The following is an 18,460-nucleotide window of genomic DNA, read 5'->3' as shown; positions in this document are numbered from 1 at the left end:
ATATTTCGGAGATATGCAGGCTAAAATATTTAGGAAAGGTCGAAATTTGAATACCCTCCGCCACGAGGATCTCCTTTAAATACCTAACTGTTAATATGAGGGAGAATTCTTTGTAAATCGCCTGCCAGGAGATTTGTATCCTCAGATCAAATAGACGAAATGGATATATAATTCGGTTAACATTATTTAATGTAGTTCCATACCACAAATGGTGAGAATCTCTAAATATAGAGACTAGGTTAAAACATGGATCCATACAGAACATTTTTTGTCAAGAACTTTTGTACCCTGTAGGAACCTGCAATGGGAAATGCAAGCCACTTTGTTTAAAAAAAATTGTCCAGGATAAAAATACCTTAAATGGGGAGCTTTTCTGGTGGTTATGAACCAGGGACCATGATAAACCTATGAAATGGAGTGAGAGTTTCATTTACTGATTTTTTTTTTTTTTTTTTTGTATACGTTTTTCCCAATATTTCGGGGTGTAAAAAGTATTGTGCCGAACAAACTTGTAATACTCCGTCGTCTCAATTGTCTGAAAAGTGTAAAACATTTTGAATGATTTTACATAGAATTTTCAATAATCTGAATAGGGCTTAGGTGTATCGAAAGGAGAATATATCGGCCCCCCTTTGGGTATAATCACCATATAACGATACCGCCGCATTTTTGAGTTTTTCAAGGGTTCAGTCGCATTTTCCAACAGAAATGGCTGCAATTCGACATTTCAGATACTTGATGGGCGGAAAATAACTTTCCTTATATGTGGATGACATATCCCCCATACGTATTTTTTGGTATATTCTAGGTCCTATCATAACATGCGTTTTCTTCTTGATTTTACATATTTTGAATGTCATCCTCAAGGAGGAGAGCATAAAAAGTTCGACTGGGCCGAACTCATCATCGTTTTAACTTGTTTATATAGCCTTTATATAAAGGTCCTGCCACAATTTGGTACTGCGATGGTCTCAAGCTTATTTTACAACCCAAGTTATTTGGCAATCCTGGTTCTTGGTGGATATAAAACTGGGTAATATACGTTAATATGTTTTTGTGGCCCCCCTTTTAAAGGTCCCGCTCCAATTTCGGTATATCATACCAGTTTATAATTCTGAATCTCTTTTCGTGGTGGTTGAAGAGCTTTGTCGCGAAAAATGTCAATATTAGACGATGATTCCACATAACCTTCATATAAGGTCCACACAATTTTCGATATTTCTTGGGTTCCAGCCTAATTTTCCAATCAAAATTACTATTATCTGAATTATAAATTCTGACTCCTTTCTGTGTATACGTTTTTTACCCAAAGGGTCATCAATGTGGCTAAATGGACATAGAAATTTGTTCTGATCGAGAATATATTCATTTTATGGGGTTACAGACGAATGTTTGTAGATGTTGCATACAGAATGTCATTATTAATTTTATTTTTGTATTAGAAAAACTTCCTGGTTCTAAAATCTTCTCCAAATAACATTTTACAAAAATTTTTACTTCCCATAATTAACCATAGTCGCTACAAGCAATATCATTTATTCCCAGCCATTACCACTAATGGTTCGCCATTTTTTCCAATTTCTAATTTCTAACGCAATCTTTGTCAATTTCGTGGCTGTCTGTTTGGCTTGCAAATTCCTCACATTCATTCCACAATCCCGCCAAAAGCAATCCGATTTTCTTTAGCTAAATGACTCATTAGCTTAAAAGTCGCTTGAGGTAAACCAAGAGGAACGCAGCAACAGCAGCATTCCTCACAAAGCTAGCAAAAAAGAAAATCTATCAACTTTTATGGTTCTGTTGCTGCTTTACGCTATTCACATCGAAATACACAACACATTTCCTTTCTTCCACTTCATCTGTGTTATTTCACTTTATGCGACAGTGTTAAATGGTTGCAATCTGTCATTTTGACCGAAAAGACAGAACAAAAAAAAAGTATCATCATCACACAGCTTGAGTAAGTGAACCTTGTGATGAGTGGTGTCTGCCGGTTGAGGAACAATGGCTGAAGGAAAGCATTTTTGCATATCTATTTAAAGTATCTGTTACTGGTGCCAAAACATTGATAGGAATATTGATGCTGTTGTTGTTGTTGCTGTTCTTGGTTACAGATATTTGCCACAAAAGGCAACAAGGATCACATAATACTTTGGATAAACCAGGATACTTGTTGTTGTTGTAGCTGTTACTGCTGCTCCTTAATAGCTGAACATTTGTATGAAAAATAGCCCGGATGCTAATACGTTTGACTTCCGTTTGACGGATTACTGGTACTGCTATTTATGGGCAATGAGGAATTTTTGAACGTTTCTTCCTGCAGATTGTTGGTTTGTCAAAATATTGCTGTGCAATGCTAAGCTAAAGATATTGAGTGGTTGTGTTACTGTTGCTTGTCAGCTTAGTTACCGAGAAACCACGACTAAAAATTTCCATTGCTTCTTCTCGTTTTTTATGGTGTAGATTTTCTATTAGACATCGTAGAATGTCGCTCAGAGTTAATTTGGTTACACCACTCGTAACAATGCAAATAGAAAACAGAAACGAATTGCTAAAACTAAAGTAGATTTAAGAGGGAAGCTTTGCATGCTACAGTAGGTAATAGGAAAATATATTTAAATTATATTTGAGGATATTTGTGTATTTATCACCAAATTTTAGGTCTTGATCTGTTAAATGTTGACGATAATTGTTGCTCAGATCCCACTTCCTGTTGGAAATGTCATTATTTTCAGAATTATGGTGATATATAAATAAATGGAATGCGATGGCCAGGCGGTCGGCAAGAGCTCGATATACTAAAAGACGGGTCTTCATCCAGTATTTCGAAGTTTAAAAATCTTGGACTGCCCAAACTTTTAATACATTGTCGGCCCAATTATCAAGCAGTACACAATTTTTCAAATGATCTTACATCGAATTCTGAATAATCTGAATCGATATTAATTGCCATGATTTCGGGATCCAGTTTCTTGGTGATTGAAAAGTTTCTTCAAAAAAAGTCAATGATTCGTAATAGCCTTCACATAAGGGTCCTAAACAAATTTCCGTATTTTTGAAGTCCTTAAAAATTGTCCTACCGAAATCACTGTAATTTGGTATTCCGGGTTCTTGGAGGGTACAACATATATTTGCCGAAAATCTTCGATACTATGTCAAAGCTCCAATATCAATGAACATACCTATATCCCGTCTAGGTACATTAAATTCAAAATAAGTTAATGATTTGAAATAACCATCCTATGAAATTTTCCGCATTTTTCAGGTCCTAGCCAACATTTTCCAGACGAAACTACTGTAATTTGGTAATCCAGGTTCATGGACGACCAAAACGATTTTTAACGTCCTGAAAATTGGTATTCGTTATCTAAGAGGTCCCAACGGTCTATTTATAAAAGTCCCGACCGATTTTAGCTTTTTTAAATACAAACCTGATAGTGGAGGGTATACATACCGACCGAACTAATCGATGTGTTTACTTGTTATATGTTGGGATCAATTTTTAACCCAGATATGCCGAGTGTACTTTATGTAAAATGGTTGTCATGTTGAAAATACTCAGTTTGCTGCTTGTTAATTTTTCTGAGCTTGTTGAGGTTCAGCAGAAACCTCAGGGAATCCTCAGTTGGCTGTCTTAAAATCACATTCTCTAGCCACATCGTATTTTCTAGTCCTCTAAATGTATTTCGAATATATAAAGGTTATAAAGTCGTATAGCGCTTCTTTCAGTCGTTACCTACCAATACTTTAAAATTCAGCAACAGCATCCATCAATATCGCCACAAAAGTGTTGATGGCTATAATTTTCTGATATGTCTTCAGGATTTATTCATTCTATTGTCCTGAGGATTTTCATTTTCGTTTTTTGACAACAAGATATGCAAATAGCTTTAACGATTTTTGCATCAATACCAGCAACAGCAGCAACAACGTTAGCAACAGGATATAAAGGACACTTTTTCATTTCAATACCCCACCCCAGAACTACCTGTCATTGTTATTATGCATTACACTATCTCTCCCGTTTTCCTCTGAAATTTTATTTTTCCACTGGTTTAGTGGCAAATTCGTTTTTACGAGAGCGAGACTCCCGTTCGCTCGATGATGACTAACGACCGGAACGTACTTTTTTATGGCCATGCAGCCAGTGATCGCATTCAAAAGATAAAAACAGATAAATAAGCTGAAAATGAAATGAATGAAGGCTCGACGGTTTTTAATTTGCAAAAATGGTGTTAATGATTGGCACGGCAAGACAAGGCAAGTTGGCAAATTGGCGAGAGGAAGTGAATGCAGAACGTAGCAGAGAGAAAACATTGTCATGCTGGCAATTTATCCAGTTTAGATGATGGATTTCAATGTAATGTCATTGAAAAAAAAACGAAATTGTTGAAAATGCAAATTAAATTTGCAAAGGGGATGATTGTCAGGCCAAAAAGCTTGCAATTGCGTAGCTCTAAAATAAACTGCTCGAATATGAAAATTAAGCGGGTAATTTAAAAAAATGCAATGCATTGTTTGTCCAATAAAAACTGGCAAATGAAAACAATTTAAAAGGATTTACATAAATTACAGAATAAATCATCACACACACAACAACATACTCGCACCAAACTAAGGACTAATCTTGAAAGGTTTCCAAAAATCCGCAAATCAATTTCAAAATGGTCACTTGTCAAAAGGTTTCACTGGGACTTATAATAAAGAGACGAAAATCAGTTTTCTATAACAACTATCCCTTTGGAAAATTAGATTACCTTTTCTTTCCTTCACTATATCCTGTTATGCTGTAGTGTATTTCAACCAACAAAGCCTTTACACAATCTCCATAATTTCATCAACATTTGGTGATGATGTTATTTTATGTCGGATGAGAATCAAACGAAAACAAGTGAGAAAGGGTTACCAAATTGAATTTCACGCATATGTGATTTTTTACAATTTAGCCAATTTTCTTCAAAAAATAACATTTCACACAGACGCACACATGAACGCTAACACAAAAGGATTGTGTGGGTGTGTGTGGTTATGGGGATTTTCAATATATTTTCCATATTTTTTGTGTTTTTATTACAACTCTATCAATGAAAATTTTTAACACGCCACACATAAAAATATCACATGATAACAGCAATTCAATACAATACGTCGCTCATATCCTTTTTATTTTTGGTCAGAAAGAAGAAAAAAATCACACACCCACAAACAACAAGGATATGTGACATGTTACTTTCACACAGAAAAAATGTGTACATATATAATCGTTCTTTTTGCCATGTCATTCTCCCACCACATAACATAGACATGTACTCCTCCATCACAAAAAGTTATGTGGGTGCGTGTGTGAATGACAAAATTGAGGACATCATTCAGTTTTTTTTCTGTTCGTCCTTCGTATTCACAATCACTGTGACGTGTCTTGTATGAATTGTGTTAAATAGCCACAGGGCTTTTCTTTTTGTATCCTTTTTCTGATAGATATTTTGCATTTTGTGTCTCTGTGTGTGTGCATGTTTGTATTGGTTTTATTGCAATATTGCTTTACAGAAAAAAGGAATAAACACACACAGAAAAATATGTCATATTGCGTGTGTGATGGTTTTCGAAATTATGCCAGTGAAGGGTTAAGATGAGGACGACTTTCAAAGGAGCTATATGTGACACTTTTGTATCCATATTTGGTATAACTTTTTAAGTATAACTTTAAAAACCTTATTGCGTTTCCTTCATATCGATACATCTGAAACGGAACATTGGAGCTAACGAAACGTAGATGTTTAACCAATATGTCCTTTAAAAATAGGAAAGGAGGTTCTGGTACCGAAAGTAGTCAGATCGGTTTTTTTGAAATCAGTTTGACAAGAAGATATAATACATAAGAATTGAGTTTTCACATTTTGCGCATATATTGCTATTACTTACTCATAGCATGTTTGGTAGTGAAAGTAGGATATATGGATCCACGTTATGGTATAGCCCTGATTGTGCCGTTAAATAAGATTCAAATTCGGTAGTTAGAGAATTTTGGTCACGTTTTTAAACCAAATTGGCTCGCATTTCATATTTTTAGTTATTTCTAAAGGAACTATGGGTCCATCTCGTTTCCTTTTGCCTGTTGCAAAAATAACGGTTTGTAACAGGAAGCGATACAGGCCCATATTTCCTTTAGAGAATATGAATAGAATCAACACAAAAATATGTATAAGTCATCCATTTTTAACCGATTTTTTTGGTTTTTATCATTTTCGAAAGCAAATTTAATTTCCCCGTAATATAATAAAACTTATATGGTTTGATATCATAATTTCATCGCACAGTCCGAAGAAAAATAAATTTTGTCATTTTATGCGTATTTTTTCACATTTCAACCGCTGTAACTCAGCCAATCCTCAACCGATTTACCAAATATATATATATATATATATCTTTTGAAAGGAAAAATTCTACTCTTCCAAAGAAAGAAAGAATAATATAAATCCGTTATAAAGTAAATAAGTTATTCAAGTTTCAAATGGAAAATCCATGAAACCACGTTTTTCTCTATATTTACCGTTATAAAATGAATTTTCGAAGTTACCCAGAAAACCCAAAAGTATTTTCGTGATCCAGGGACTCCAACTAAACAGAATTGGTACATTAGAACCCCTGAAAAATTTTTTTTGTTATTTTGTAGCACAGTGTTATCAATGTGGGCCAATTTTTATAGTAGCACCTCCCAAATATCAGTATTTGTAGGGTTTTGGGTACGTTTTTTAACCAAATTACCTGTGATTTTCTATTTTGGATTCTTCTGGGTAGAAAATTTACCTATCAACAATTATCTGTACAGGATCAAGTTGCTGGGTAGATTATACATAGTGGCATCTCCTTTTTTTTGGTAATTTGAGGATTTCGGGCATGTCTTTTAACCAAAGGTTTGATTTGATATTTTTGTTGGCTGTAAAATCCTCGTACCCAAAATAACAATAGGTTAGAAAAAAAATAAATCCATTCTTTTTTCGATAGATGGCTGTATTGATAGATTTCTCGTAATGTATCGATCAAACAATTTAAATTTATGCCCGTTGGAAGGGTGTCGATAAAATCGGAGGCATGGATGTCGTAACATCCAGGAGCTAAAAATCGAAAATAAAACTGTTTTAAACCATTTAAGCCAAGCCATTATCATATTTTTCTTGCATTGCAAAATTTCTTTAATTATAAAAAATTCGTATCTAGTGAGGATTTTGAAAATCAACTATTAGAGTTTTTTGTAAATAGAGAGCAGGACTTCTATGGCAACAACAATCATTCAACAAAACGGTGCATATTTGGCCCAAATCGGACATTCCGAAGCATGTTAAATAAAGTCCCCAACCTAATATAAATCGGAGCCCTCATATTAGCTCATATTTCGAATCTGAGTATTTCTAGTCTCTATAAACGTCCAGATTGATTTTAGGTATTCTGAATATTCCTCGCATAAAAAGTTCGGTCCTACCGAACCTAACAACTTTTCACATGGTTTCCAGTCATACGAGAAACCAATGGATGAGATTTTCTACAGCCACTAAATTATGTCAAAATATTTAAATTATCGGCTGGAATTTTTTTACGGATTTATGCCAAAACATGGACCTATGGAACATATTTTCGTTAATAGGCATTTTATCCTGTTAGCATGCAATCACAAATTTGTCAAAATATTTAAAATATCGGCTGGAATTTTTTTACGGATTTATGCTGAAACATGAACCTATGGAACATATTTTCGTTAATAGGCATTTTATCCTTTTAGCATACGATCGCAAGTTTGATCACTTCGGTAGGAAATTGAGACTACGTCTTACTCTTTATATGAAGTCCAATATATTGTCATATAATACACAATTTTGGAAAATCAAAAATTCCCTCTGATGGACAATGTACAGCATTATAGGCACTATGATAGGGAAATGTGGAAAGGACATTTAAAATTCTGGAAAAATGGCTCACTTTTAAATGGTGGGTACTTCAATTGGAACTGGATCTCTATATTGGGTATATGCCGATTTATTAATCAATATTGAACAGTGGAACAAGAGACCAATATTTCGAGTTCTTACAAAACGAAATGATATAGAAATACCCCCTATTATATATTTTATATGACTATTTCCCTCTATTTTTCATGAAAATTATATTTTACATGGCTCTTGATAAATTAGTGTAGGTGTATGTCAAAAACTCATGTTCGGACCCCTAGGTTATAGGGTGCCTGCCCATCAATTTAAATACACACACCAGATATTATGTTTGCAAATTTTATACAATCAAATTTTACAACACATTACAGGCCTGATAAAGAATGTTAATGAAAAAGTCGAACGAACGATACGTTCGTTTTAATATAATTTGCATGATTGTGGCCAAAAAGTGTGTCCGCCAATATGTTTTATGATAATAATCATAAAAAATTTACAACAACTCTTTTTTTGTAAATATTCTTTCGTATGAAGTAACAAAATTTTGCATAAATTGGGGAGTAGGGCAAATGGGGGGTATATGTGTTCGTTTTGATGCCTACCGGATGTCACTTTGATGTTTTTATTTAATTTTTGTTGCATCCCAAAAAGGTTAACAATATATTTTAATTGCATTAAAGAATGAAAATATATTTTGAGAGAGGTGACAATTTAATGAGTGCAATTTATATGTAAATTAAGTTATTTCAAAAGGTATCGCTATTAAGGTTTACATGAAGGATAAGAAGATTTGGGAATAAATGAGTTATAAATATAAAAATTATTAAATTCTTTGCTTACAAACCTGGCCATCCTTTGTAAATTTCATCATTGGAACATTTGTGTTCCCATTGATCTCTTCATTTATTTCCTATTTTTTATATGATTACATAATTGCCTTTGAAAATGTAACAATTAAAATTATTTGTCAGACCAAGGCCTTGCTGCTGCGCTTGAATGCATTCATGAAATGCCTGGCTGACTCTTAACACCCTGAGGGGTATAAGCCCACCAACAAACAAACAAAAAAGTAGCAACATGCGTTCTGAAGTGTGTCAGAAGATTTTCGCTGAAGTTCTATGCAAAGCAAGCCTATAGAAAAAGTCCTTGATTTGAGAATAAATATAAGTGCGTGAGTTGTATTTGCCTTTGTGTGTGTTTTTTCATAAACTTCAAAATAAATATACCCAAAAATTGCCTTTATAGTTATTCTTTGTCTGTGATTATTTGCTTAACACACGCTGGAACAATGAAATAACAAAACTAGACTACCACCAACACCACCGCCACCACAAGAACATTTGATATTTCCTGTGAACAATTTCCAATGGTGTATTTTATTTGCAATTATCCTGTTTATTCATGTATTTGATTTTTGGTAATTATTTTAAGTCTCAGCACAAGTTCAGAGCTCCGTTCTCAGCCTCTAACTACCACTGCTGCTACATTGGCTTTTGTGTGTAATTTGTTTGAGCCTTACAGCAAAATACGTTTCGATTCAGTGATTTTCACTTCACTAACTTTGTAAAGAGTTAATTCAAGAAGACAGTCATTCGCAGAACAAAACAAACACCAAGACAAAAAAACGTGAACGTGTGGTCGTTATAAGCGGTTTTTGAGGCGACACACACACACCATGCCAAATAACATTTTTGTTATACTCTACTTACCTTTCCCAGCCCGTCAAAAAGTGTTTGTGTTTGAGGGTAATTTTTTGCTCCAATGATTTCTTCCTTACTTTGTCTAAGTTTTAGTCTTCTTCTACTTCTATGTGGTTGTTGTTACTTTTGTTTTAATTGTTGGCAGAAAATGAATTACAATTGTTTCTTTTGCACTCCTCGAAAATTTGTTGTTAACTTTACACTTTGCTTGAGGCTTTGTTTTTATTATTGTTTGCCATCAAACTGCCAACACAAAAAAACAACCAAAGGAGTGAAACGATTCTCTTTTAACTTTCCCACATCATTTGAAGCGAAGAAGATCCTTAAGAATGTTTTTGTGGCATTTCTTTTCAGAGACAATGTAAGTGATTATGTGTAAACATTTCACTAACAGCTAATGTAAATATTTGGCAAATTTACCAAACTAATTATATAACGCCATATACAACCATTGAAAGAGATGGGTGAGAAGCAGTAAAGGGTTAGACGACATTGGAGACAAGATAATTAAAAATGTTATAGAGATATAACAAGTATTTTTCTACTAGATGATAAATTAAGTTGGGGACAAATAAATCCATTATTTTTTTTATGAAATATAGAACTTTATTTAACAGGCTTCGGTATGACCGATTTGAGCCACCGTTTTGTTGTATGTTGCCATTTTAAAGGCAACTTCAATATGCCTCTCTCATAGATGTCATGCTCTCTATTTGCAAAAAACTCTAGTAGTCGATTTTCACAATCCCCCCTGGATACCAGTTTTTTTATCATTAAAGAAATTTCGCAATGCAAGAAAAAAATTAAAACCGCTTGGTACCAAGTCCGGACTGTATGGCGATTGTATTAAAACTTAATAACCAAGCTCCCGAAGTTTCTGGCGACTCATTGTAGATTAGTGGGTGGCCTAGCGTTGTCCTTGTGGAACACGAAACCTCTCCTGTTGACCTTTTCTGGCCGTTTCTGCTCAATTGCTATCTTCAAACGGCCCAGTTGTTGACAATAGAGATCAGAATTTACTGTTTGGCCATATGGAAGCAGCTAATAATAAATAATCCCCTTAAAGCACCTTCCTGGCAGTTAGTCCTGATTTGGCCACCGTTTGAGGTGCTTCACCGCTCTTTAACCACGATCGTTTTCGCACAGGGTTATTATATGTGATCCATTTCTCATCTCCAGTCACCATCCGTTTAAGAAATGGGTCTATCTTATTTCGTTTTGCCAAGGCTTCGCAGATGAAAATTCGATCCATCCTCTATTTTATGTTAATTGGTGTGGCACCCAAACATAGAGTTTCTTTTTGATTCCATCTTTGTGTAAATTGTTTAAAACAATTCTATGTTCGATTTTTAGCTCCTGGGCGATGTTACGACTGTTAACATGCCGCTCAACTTTGATAATTTTTCCGATTGTATCGACATTTTCGACGACCGGCCTAATGAATCTATTTTTTCCCAACCTAATATTAAAGGACACTTCGCATCACAATCCTCTCAATCATGTGGTCTGCAAGATTATCTTTTTGGCGAATATAGCAATTTATGAAAGATTACCCACATCCCCAACTTCACACATATAACTGGAGCAGAACTGTTTCAAAAATAGAAAATATAGAACAAAACGCTTTTCGTCACAACTGTACCACCAATAGCTTTCTCTGTTATCCAACGTAGAGAATATTGTGTGTTTGTATGTGTGCATTTTATCATTTCCTTTCGTCATTGACAATCAAATCAGTTTTTACTGGCCATTATAATAAAAATCAGAAGCCGAATCGGAAAATAAACTTAAAAAAATGTGTATATGTCATCTATAAAAAACAAGAAAACAAAAACAACAACAAAGAGAAAAAATAAATACTTATTGAAACGAAACATAAATACTTGTATTGGTGTAGGTAGTATACATTTAGGCAAAAATGTTTTCAATGGCGCTGTTGTGTGGTATGGTGTTAGGCTTTTGTCTTTTTCTGTGAGCCATACAGCCTATAAGTATGCTTCATGTTAATGTTTTAGCATTGTTGTTATTCTTGATTGATCGGTCGTAATGTAGACAAACATGATGGTGGTCACGTGTCGGTGCACTGTGCAGACACGTGTTTGCGTATGTTTTGTGTTTTGCTTTGACGAGAACAGCAACAATGACAACCATGATGTTAATATTTAGGTGAATGCTCGAGTTGGAATGAGATTACATTCATATGTGAAGATGCTGTTATGTTATTATTGTTGTTGGGCTTCCAGCGAAATCCTTTTCTGCGGCGGGGGGAAGTGTGGGGCATTGGTTTTTATAGGTCCATCTTTTAAGACGAGTGCTGCTTAATTCGTTTTTTTAGCTTTTCAAATCATTTGGAAAAAACGCCATTAAGCCGAAAAGTATGTGAAGTTGAAGATGTCGATGACGACTTCTCAAGTATTTTGTCATTTGTTTTTATTTTATTTGGTTTGTTCTTCCATTTTTTATTCTTTGGCTTTTGTTTCATCAACACTTTTTGCTAAACGAAGCGCTGCAGAACGAATTAATTGTAATCAATTTGTGTCTGCAGTAAGGATTATATATCCCTTCCTTTTTCAAGAATTATAAATGAAGTCGAATTTTGTTTTATTATGAAAAATAAAAATGCAGAAAAGAATAAGGAAATATTGGAGATACATTTATAATACTTTATGAAATTTTTTATATGTACCATAATATGGTAATAGTAGAAATCTGGGTTAAAAAAATATTCGTCATCGACAGTTTAAACTTTTTAAGTTTTAAACGTGTTAAAAATATTAACAAAAAAAGGAGGGTTAAGTTCCAAGAGTCGACCATTAAGTGAGCATTCTAAATATTAGGTTGTTGAAAAAGAAATCCTATATATTTCCGGCAGATGGCTGTACTGATAGATTTCTCGTAAAGTATCGATTGATCAGTCGTAACATCGCCCAAGAGCTAAAAATCGATCATAAAACTGTTTTAAACCATTTACACAAAGCTGGATTCAAAAAGAAGCTCGATGTTTGGGTGCCACACCAATTAACTGAAAAAATAGGATGGATCGAATTTCCATCAGCGAAGCCTTGGCCAAACGGAATGAGATAGACCCATTCCTTAAACGGATGGTGACTGGAGATTAGAAATGGATCACATACGATAACCCTGTGCGAAAGAGATCGTGGCCAAAGAGCGGTGAAGCACCTCAATTGGTGGCCGAACCAGGCCAGTACCACCAGGGGAAGGGGATTATTTATTATGAGTTGGCAAACAGTAAATTCTGATCTTTGCTGTCAACAACTGGACTGTTTGAAGAATTTGGCCAACAGGAGAGGTGTCGTGTTCCACCAGGACAACGCTAGGCCACACACATCTACAGAAACTTCGGGAGTTTGGTTTGGAAGTTTTAATGCATCCGCCATACAGTCCAACTGGCACCAAGCGATTATCATTTTTTCTCGCATTGCAAAATGTATTTAATGATAAAAAATTGGTATCTAGGAAGGATTGTGAAAATCGACTAATAGAGTTTTTTGCAAATAGAGAGCAGGAATTCAATGAGGAAACTTCATATGAATGTCAAAACATCATCCTATACAACTTACAGTATTCCAAATTACATAATTATATGCACAGAAGTTTTTCATCATCCAAGAACTCGGAACATCAAATTACACACACTTCATTTAGGTAAATCAATATAAAATAGGGAGAGGCAATGGTATGTAAACATTCCAAAATATAGACTTATACTGAATATATTCTTCGAAGAAGTTTTCACCTTCTAAAAATAGAGAATCCCAATTTACGGACCATTCGTTTTCAAAATGCGGCTACAATCTTAAAAATACTGAACGTACGGGATTATCGATACTAAATTTGTAATCCTAGTTTATAACTTTGAATACCAATAATCCTATGGACTTCGAATTTTTAAACGGAATTTTAAATTTTATATGAACCCCACTACAATCAACTTTAGGATACCCTTAGCGATGAAATCCTAAAAATCAGCATCCTCTATATTGAAAATATGTCTATCCTTCTCATATTTAAAATTTAATTAAAATACATTTCGCCCATACCATATACACCATCTTATATTACCTCTTAAAATAAAATTCAATTAAGCTTATTTAAGCGTTAAAAGCCAATGCTGTATCCACGTCGAGTGAAATGCACTTCTAACCTCTAACCCCGCAACAAAATTTTACACCAGCATCCTTTACCATCATCTTCTTAGCCATACACCATAATGACTCATAAAAATCTCTGAATATATTAGCCGGTCGAAAGTCAGACGAAAGGAGAAACGAAGTAAAGCTGCCAAAAGCCAACTTAATTTAAAACGCCTAAAAGTATGCACGCCTGCAATCTAATATGAGTGCGCCTGATGTTTATGCAAAAAAGCATAGCAGTAACTGAATGTCAGTATCACTCTTGGACACGCTTGTTTTACACCCTTTTACCTCAGCCAAAACATCTTTCATGCATTTCAAACCCATATGCAATGGAGTTGAAGCAGAAGAAGACGGGTGTTGAAAGGTGACACTTTACTGTTTGTTAAATAACCCAAAGCTATGCATATTCCCCCAACTGCTGTTTCATTTTTCGCATTGCTTTCTTTTGTGCTTTTATGTTTTGGATTTGATCCATCTTAGGCCAAGCGACGATTAAATTGCAAAATGCATTACAATTTATTGTTGTTTAATTTACAGACGTTGTCCTTTTGTAAGATTCATTTGCGAGGGATTATGGTTTGAGAGTGTTTCTGCAACAGCCCCTAATGCATGCATCGACTTTTTCCAGTTGTATTCGAGACAATTATAATTCAATTTTGGTTTACCACACTCCATGACAATTGAAAATCCACTTGATTTCCCTCTCCATCTCATGCATTATATCCTTCAGTTGATTTACTGTTCGCATGAAGGTCCTTGGCCATTGTAAATTATATTTACAATTTTCCGAGGACAATTGCATTGCAAAGATTTTGTTCTGTGTGTGTGTGTTTGCCTGTGATTTTCTACATTAACATGCAAACAGTTGTCGTCGACATCATGTCCTTGTCGTCGTTGTTGTCGTCAGTCTGTCTCTATCGGTTACTTCATTCATTTATAATCAATCTTTTTAGCATACAAATTAATTAGATGCGAATGCATTTTTAATTGTGTTTTTCACCAATGCAATGCACCAAGTTGCTGCAACAATGCGTTGCAGCTTCACATGCCACATTGCACTTGCTGCATATAAATGTTTGTAATTCGTGTTGCATTTTCAGTGAACACTCTCGTCGTTCTTATTTTTTCATAATGCGTTTTGTGAAAATTTATGAGGACACCGTATGTTGTCGGGTGAAGTATTTATGTGAGTGGGTGTGTGTGGAAGTATGAAGGACAATGACTTAATGCGGGAATTAAGAATGTGATCGATGTTTGAAAGCAATTAGTAAATTAAGTTGGTAGTCAGTAGTTGCTGTAATCGGCGATTACATAATTTGACGATTGGTATGTAGATGGATTTGTGAAGGAAGGAAAGCAGTTGGTTGTAAAGGAAAAAATGCACCAGGGAGGGAATAAAAGTTAAAAAAAGAAAATTTTGCAATATTTTGACTTCAGGACATAATTAGCTTTGCTCAGAAGAAGTTGAACACAATTCATGATGATCAGTTGAAGTTGGGATATCCATGGTCCCAATGGAATTTGCTGCACTAGCGATAAGTACAAAGATCGGTACAACGCTGATGTTATTAATTTTACTTATGGCGGTATCGAAGTATATAAAATCGTTCACTATCTCGAATCTGTAGTTTTCAAGCTCCATAGTTGGTCCGAGTCTACTGGAAGTCTTGCGCGTTGATACCATCAGCTTGGTTTTCTTGCCATTTACTGTCGCACCCACTTTGGCAGACTCCTTCTCGGTTCGTTCAAAGGTGGCCGTTAACCTGGCAATGTCGATCCGTTATGTCGATGTCATCGACGTTTGGCGCGTAGCATACCCTATTTGGTGTACAGTGTGTCATTTCTGTTCTCCTCTCGCATGACCTGTTAAAAAGGTCACACAACAAACTCTCACCTTGTCAGAATGGGTAGGGGATTAATTCCTCTGTATATTATAAGACAAATGTAGAAAAACTTCGCTTTTATAGGGATTATAGCATCTACTGGAGTGATTTGATTTTATAAGATTTAAATAAGCAACAGATACAAATTTAATAATGAATTGTAATAATCAGTGTAAAAATCATTTTTCTTTAAAAAAAAAAACATTTAATCCGGGCTTCATGAGCCCATGTGCCCCTACCACTATTTTCAATAAACGAAGTAAAATTTTTTTAATATTGCCATTCACTTATTTGCCATCAATTTTCTTGCATTCTTTATTACATATACGTCAATTATTTTCTTGACAAGATGTATGTATGTATGTATCCTGGACCACTGCATGTGGCAGAAATGTCTTATGGTAATCAGTAAAATGCAAGCATGCATATCCTTAACGTATTCCGCATACACAGACACACACCCTCACACCTCCAGCAATTCAGAGGCTGATGAAATGCCATAAACAGACGTATGGGGAAAAAATCCTTTTGTTCGAATCCCCAATCGAAGACCACAACAACACAAAAAGGATATTAAATCTTGAAAAGAAGCGAAATGCAAAAAAGCAACAGCAATGCACCTTACCATCACACAAAGAATGTGCATGGCATGAATGCAACAAATAAGGATTTTAGTCAGTACAATACAAAGACACCATTGTTCAGATATTATTCGAAAAAAAATAACGGAAAGTGAGGCAAAATATTGAGACTAAACTCAACAGCAACTAAATCCCATTTAAGAAGCCAACTGATGTGGTTGGTTGGGATGCTGGGTTTTGGGATAAATATTTTTTCCAACATTCTTTTGTCTTGTATATGTGTTCTTCTTCGCATACGCTTTCATACTGCTGTTGTTGTAATAATGAAATTTTCCTCATGAGTTAATTTTGGTACAAATAAATGCGCTCAATTGAATGCACTTTGCCAAACATTTACCGAGAGTCCTGTTGCTTTTGTCCTTGTTATCCCTTTCGACGCACGGTTGTGGTAAATGCAGTACAAATGTTGCCGACGACGTCAACCTTCATCGTTGCAGTCATTTAAGCCACTTGAGATTCAATGTTTAACTAAAATGTGAGCTAAAGTGAACGGGAAGTGTGTTAGCTGCCAGCTATCCCACCGTGATGACGTTAGCAAAAAATTTTTGTTTTTTTCTTCATATGTGGTATTAATTTTGATTATTTCCTACTGCTCCACCTCCACACCAACAAAGGTTTTTTCCATTGATTTGATGCTACTCTTTTGTTTTCCAGTTGATTATTTTTTAATAAACAATTTGTTAATTTTTGTTGAGCAGCTGCAGCTGCAAAAGGTGCCATTTTCAAAGGATATTCCAACGTCCAAAGGATCAACTGTGTAATTAGATGCTGGTAATTTTTGCTTTTCGTTTCTTTCATTCATTTTTGTTCTTTTTGGATAAATACAGCGGCATTAAGAAGCTAATTGGATTCTCGTTGTTTTTTGTTCGGTAGCATTCTTTGGTTTTTGTTTTGTTTCTCATATTTCATGGTATTTAATTGAGTTGTGTGTTTTTTCGTTTTCGGTTTTCTTGTAAAAGGATTTAAATAGATTAAGTAACTCAGGATTCTATTTTTGCAAGTCATGACTTATTATTACGAGCGATAATTACCAAGGAGTTAAAGACTAATTGTAAATAAATGAGGGAAATATTAATAATAATTAGATTATAATTATGTCGGTTGTACTTTGAGGTAGAAAAAGGAAGACATTTTTAAATACTTTCTTCAAATAAAAAGTCATTAAATTGTCTTCTAAAATTACAGTAATGTCAGTCAAAAATTGAATTATTGGACGGAGTGAATGTTGTGTAGGGTATAAACTTTTAAATATTATTCTACACCCTTTACCGCAGGTCTAGCAATCATAACTATTTACTATTTATTTAACTTCCATGCCCTACATCCTTTCTCTTTATATTCCTTCCTCAAATTCCTTGGAAATCCCATCCAATTATATAAATCATGCTATCCAATTTCGAATCGCATATTTGATTTCCTTAATCCTTTTTCGCAAATATTTCATAATTCCGTTTTGCCTTAATTTGTCTAGTTGTTAATAAAAACATAAATCATTTTAATTCGTATTTAAAAACACCTTAGCTGGCGAGCTGGATGGCTGGCTCGATGGCTTGCTCTTTGGCTACATTTGGGTGATTTAAATGGACCTTTTGTTTAAATTACAATTTGACATGCAAAATCCTTGTCCATGCAAAACAATGTTGCATACCACTTAAAAAAAACACACACACACACTCATACAGGACTCACAAAACAAATCTGCAAATGTTACCGCTGGCTGGCATTTGCTTTCAGTAGAGGACAGTCTAATTGATTTATGAGGATTTCTTGTTAGGTTTTTAGCATAAAAACTTCTCAAACATATGTTACCAGCGAATACACACTCACACTCATACATACTGGTATATGTCGCAATGTTGTCAGTGATTTTGTTTGGTTTTGCGGAATGAAACAATCCAACCGAACAACCAGCCAACCAACCAACCAACTGACACAAAAGTGAGGTATGTTTTCATTTAACCAAAAAAATGCCATTGGAAAAACGTAACGAAACCCTTTCAGTTCCGTTTCCTGCTCAATTAGGAAACACCACGAACAACAACAACAGTGACTATGAAACCATATTGAACCGGTATTGCGAAAAACAACAAAATATTCATTCCATTTCAATTGGGAAACATTTGCCACTCTGTAGTA

This window comes from Musca vetustissima, unplaced genomic scaffold (assembly GCF_032173495.1).
Source record: "Musca vetustissima isolate MV318-11 ecotype Yass unplaced genomic scaffold, APGP_CSIRO_Mvet_v1 utg31368, whole genome shotgun sequence".
Lineage (NCBI taxonomy): Eukaryota > Metazoa > Arthropoda > Insecta > Diptera > Muscidae > Musca > Musca vetustissima.
Note: the sequence above shows the minus strand (reverse complement) of the source record.